This window comes from Lepus europaeus, chromosome 20 (assembly GCF_033115175.1).
Source record: "Lepus europaeus isolate LE1 chromosome 20, mLepTim1.pri, whole genome shotgun sequence".
In the NCBI taxonomy this organism is placed as follows: Eukaryota; Metazoa; Chordata; class Mammalia; order Lagomorpha; family Leporidae; genus Lepus; species Lepus europaeus.
Window position 1 is genome coordinate 33,874,417 of NC_084846.1, and position 5,438 is coordinate 33,879,854.

Here is a 5,438-nt window from a genome sequence, read left to right on the forward strand (position 1 = left end):
CGCGCCTCGCAGCCGCGCGCACAGAGGGAGTGGGAGTGCGCGCCCTGCGTGGCTGCCCGGGAGCGGGTGCCAGAGTGAGCCGCCGAGAGAGCGCAGGCTCCCGGCCCCTGCCGGCCCAGCGGCGATCACCCGGAGCTGCCAAGTCCGGACCTTCCCAGAGCTGAGCGCCCGAGCGCACCCTGCAGCGGGTCCACCGCCTCCGCCGCTGCCAATGGCGGCTCCAGGGGGCGGGGCCGGGCGGCCCTTCCGCGCTGGGCCCAGCCTCCAGACCCCGGCCCCCAGGTCTGACCCGAGCCCGCCTTCTCAGGACCCGCGAGGTCGGAGCTGGGGAGCGGAGCGTGAGCTCCTGTCCCGGAGCCGCAGGGGCTGCGAAGTGCGCCGGCTTGGGGAAACCCACAGCCTTCCTCCTAGGGGGGATATAACTGCCGGCCGAAGTGGGGCCTCAGTTTCTCCTCCCTGAGCTGCCGGGGGCGGAGTCCACGTGCATGTCTGCACCCAGGCCTGGGAAGGAAACTGCGTGCCTGGAGGGACTGATGTAATCAAGTGGCCCGAGTGGGTGGAGACCCGGGCGGGGCGTGGGAGCTGGGATCCTGCGAGGAGGTTTCAGAAGGAGAGCAGGGTCCTGGAGAGGAGGGGCTGGGCATGTGGCTCTGACAGGACCTGCGAGTCGGGCACAACCAGGTAGTCCGCCCCGCGCCTGGGCCCCAAGCATTGCCATTTGATGAGATGTGGAAGTCTCCAGAACTAATGGCTTGGAATTATCCGGAACACTCAGGTCTTGGTGCCCTGGGCCCTGGAGAGACTGAATTGAGAAGATGCCACCCTTCCTCCTGGCTCAGCCGTGCACCTGACACCCATTTCCATACCAGCGGAGAGGAAGAAAGTCAGGTGTGCAAAGCAGTGTCTCAGGGCTCGCAGCACTGTCTGCCTGATAATTCGTTGTGTCCCTCCAGTGCCACAGGTGAGTGACAGCTCAGGAAACAGGGCCTGGAGGTGGCATGCTCCAACTCGGGCCCTGGCCTGGCCCTGCCAATGTGTCTCCTCTCCCTGCGGTGTTTGCCCAAGCAAACACCTGTCTTTTGGGGATGTCCTCTCAGCCCGGAAGTTCTGAATTAGGAGTCAAAGCTGTGCATGTATGTGTGTGTGCATGTATATGTGTGTGTGCGTGCGTGTGTGTGTGTGTGTGTGATCTCTGGGGGGCAGGCAGAGCTGGGCCCAGGAACCAGTCCTACCCCCCTGCCAGCTCCCCTGGGGACCCAAGCTGCTAGAGAAGGCTGAGAACCCTGACGCTGCACCTGAGCAGGGAGAGGCAAGGAGGCGGGCTGGGATGTCTCTGTGTCTTCCGGTCTCCGCAGGCTCCATATTAATGCTGCTGTCACTGCTCAGACAGCTCGAGTGAGGCAGCCAGCGAGCGAGCGAGCACTGACACAGGGCTGAGCCCTGCAGGCTCTCCAGGGCCTGCTGACTGGCAAGGCCTGGGATGTGGTGCAGAGCAGCCAGTGGGGCCTGTCCTCCTGAATGGACAGTGAGCGTCTCCCCCTCCCCCGGGGTGGGGGGGAGCTGCAGAGGCAGAGCTCCCTGGTCTCGGCAATGACCAGAGCCAGGATCGGCGAGGAGAAGGGGGGGGGGGGGTCCCAGCCCCATCCTAGGGCCTGATCCTGACCCCAGGCCTCCGCAGAGCCCTGTTTCTGGTTCCCAGACAGAGCCCTGTCCCTCAGCGTGCCTCGGAGGTCAGAGTGTGGTTGGCTGGTTCAGCCGAAGTCTCCCCTGGGAAATACTTGGGGGTGGAGCGAGAGGAGGGAGCAACCCGGCTGAGCTTAAGTGATTGACTTTGCCCAGAGTGGGTGGTGAGCTCCAGGGTCCTGAGGCCAAGGGCTTCTGGCTCATAACCGACTTCTGCAGACCCGAGCGCTGGCCTTGGGGGCCTGGAGTGCTCCTAACGGGAAGAGCACATGGAATAAAGGTCCCTCGGGGAAGTGACCGCTTCGGAGGCAGAGCCAGAGGCTGTGCTGCTTCCAGAATGGCCGGCTGGGGCCTGAGCCCAGACCCACAGCCCCTGGGTTTGCAGGATGCAGGGCCGTCTTGGCATTGATTTTATTATTATAGGCACGCTTCTAAGCTGTGACACAGGAGAAACTGGAGAAGGTAGCGGTTTGGGAACAAATTGATTTTCTACCTCCCTTTAGTGTTTGCAAATAGATAAATGAGGAAGAAATTGGAAAGAGCTGAATTTTTCCTCAATGAGATTGAACCCAACTACCAACAAAGTCTAGGTGTTTTTGCAAAATAAGGTCACAGAAGTGGGTGGGAGGACCCTGGGAAAGGGGGGGGGGGCCTGGGGCTGCAGGCTGGCCCTGTCCCACACCTATCAGTGGAGAAGCGTTTGGGACAGTCTTTGTGTCCTCAGGCTGGTGGGGACAAGGGCAGATGGGCAAGCAAGTCCAGGTAAGTGTGACAGGTGTTGTAGAAGAGCCCTGTGTGTCACTCAAAGCCTGGGGGGAGGCAGGTGCCTCTGCTGCTCTGTCTCATGCCTGGGCCCACCTCGGATGTGGGCTGTGCGCTGGGGGATGGTTCCAGGCACACCTATTGCAAGCTATGCATGGTATCAAGTAGCCATGCAGAGGACAGCAGAGACACCCAGAGTCACAGTCACAACCAAGTCCCACTCTCACTCAGCCCCTGCCACTCAAGGATCAGCTGGAACACAAGGCTCCAGGGGACAGGGTGGCCTTGCATCCTGCAGGGCTGTCCTGGGTCACAGGGCACAGACCGTGAGGCAGCTCAGGCAGAGATGGGACCAAGTCGTGAGGCTTCTTGGGAGTTAACCACGTGCCTACCGGGCTTGGAGGCTCACCCTGGTCCTGAGGCGCTGGGGGCTGTCCTCCCCGGCCAGAAGCTTCTCTGCTGCCGCCCCTCCCCCCCACCTCCCGCCATCCCCACTCAGCATTAGAGCAGTGGAAGTGGCTTGGAGTCTTCATGTTGAAGCTTGGGACCAGGCAGGGCTTTCACTAACTGGCCAGCCCCACATTCTTATTACAGATGGGCAGTGGGATGCCCAGGGACAGAAAAGGACTTCATTTGTTGCCCCTCTCAGCCAGCCTCATCCCCACAGCAGCCCAAGGGCTCCCTGGCTCCTGCTTGTGGCAGGTGAGCAATGTTTAATCATTATGATCCTGTCCTCACCAGAGGGGCTCCCCATGGCCCGCAGAGTGTCCCCCACGCTCTCGCTCCTGCTGTTTGAGAGGCCTTGCAGACCATCCTGTTTGTCCCTAGAACCCCTCTGTACCTCTGCACCTTTGCGCATGCTGTTCCCTCTCCGGGGAATGCCCCACAGTGACCCACCCACCCCTCCACCATGCAGCCAAGCTCCCAGCTCCTCTGTCCTGTCTGGGTCAGGAGGCTCCCCATGGCAACCCCCTGCTGGGGACTGAGCCTGCTGCCTTTTCTCCCGTGTCCTCTACCGGCTTGTCACTCTCCAAGGGCAGGGCTGGTTCTGTTCACCAGCAGTCCCCAGCATCCACCAGAGTGCTCCAGGCTGGGGCTCAGTGAGTCACTCCTAAAAGAATGAATGTCTTGGCAGCAGAGCTGGGGGAAGCCCAGGTCCCTGTCTCCTGGACCAAGGCTCTCTTCCCATGTGACCAACCCTAGTGAGCATGTGTGTGGTGTGTGTGTACGTGCGTGTGTGTGTGTGTGTGTGTTGGATTGGAGAGTGATTTCAATAAGTCCTTGAATCCATTTGGACCTTGATCTTGTCTATGGGCAGAATAAATAATCAGCCTGACAATAGAGGCCCCACATTTTTCCTAAACTATGCAGATGCCTCTGTGATGAATAAAATAGCAGCCATTCATTTGCAGCCTGCTGGAAGTCATAATTGCTGATGTGTATTCTTCCTTTATTTGGACCTCAGGGGCTACAGCCAAATTGATTCCCGCCTTTGATTCATGACCTCTATCACACTTTATCTCATTCTGGTCTTTCCTTTTATGGCCATTTGTGGGCAGTACGGGCTCTCAGGGACCTGCTGCCCCATCCCAACCTAGATCATCACTGGTCACTTACGTATTTATCTATGAGTATGGTGTGCATCATTCCCTTGTTCGGTTTTCCTTCCTTCCCTCGCTTGTACAGGTGTCTCATTCAGAGCGCATGCTTTTGCGTGTTGCTGAACTAGTGTGAGTTGTGCGTTTTCCCCACCCCACGGCTTCTGAGGCCCAGGGGCATCCTAAGTGCCCAGACGGCCACTGCAGGGGCCTGGCTAGTGAGGAGCAAGCGTGCCCAAACTGGCTGCTAGGCAGCGCCACTAGCGACGTGGTGGACGATTGTGATGAATATTTAATGACGTGGGGAAGTGTTCACTGTGGGCCTTCAGAGGAAGAAGCAGGTTAAAAAAAATGATGGACACGGCGTCATCCCAGTTTGGTCAAAAAATTCAAATGAATAGAAAGCATGAGGCGCGCCAGTGCCGTGGCTCAATAGACTAATCCTCTGCCTGCGGCGCCGGTACCCAGGGATCTAGTCCCGGTTGCCCCTCTTCCGGGCCAGCTCTCTGCTGTGGCCCGGGAGGGCAGCGGAGGATGGCCCAAGTGCTTGGGCCCTGCACCCCATGAGAGACCAGGAGAAGCACCTGGCTCCTGCCTTTGGATCAGTGCGGTGCGCCGGCAGCAGCGCGCCGGCCGTGGCAGCCATTGGAGGGTGAACCAATGGCAAAAGGAAGACCTTTCTCTCTCTCTCTCACTGCCCACTCTGCCTGTCAAAAACAAACAAACAAACAAACAAAAAAAAGCATGAGGCATTATAGGTCCAGAAAGTCCTGGGGGATGGAAGACATTGGGAACATTCCTGTGCTGTGGGATAGGAGCGGGGATTGTCCTCTTTGCTTAAGAGAATCACCCCCCACCAGATTTGCATAAATAATATGGATCCTGGTGCACACAGCTGAGTGATTTCAGAAGTTAAGCAGGGGGTGCAGGGCTATGCTTGGAGAAGCGGGAACCCTCTGGGTTAGATTTGGAGACAGGGGCAGGGGTGCCAACCGGCAAGGGCTCAGGGGCAGGGTCTGTGCCACCTGCTGGAGGGGGTGGGAGGGGAGGGCAGGGATATGGTGGCAGTGGCTCTGCTGAGAGTGTGATGAGGGGAAGGTGGAGGGAGGGGGCCTCCTCTGATGGCTGCTGGACACGGCCAGGCTGGGTGTCCCCGCGGCGGCCTCTTGTTCAGACGTCGCTGTCAGACTGCAGGTAGACTGAAGGCATTTCTAACTGGTGCGGAGGCTCGGGCTCTGCTGGTGGTGTGGGCTGCATGGCTTCCCTGCTGGATCCACCTGCTGAAGTCCTGACACCCACGACGCAGAAGGCAGAGCTAAGGAAATTTGATTAGGGGGCCCCTGATCCATGAAGATCGGTGTCTTTGTGACAAGAAGGGACCAGGGCCAGCATTGC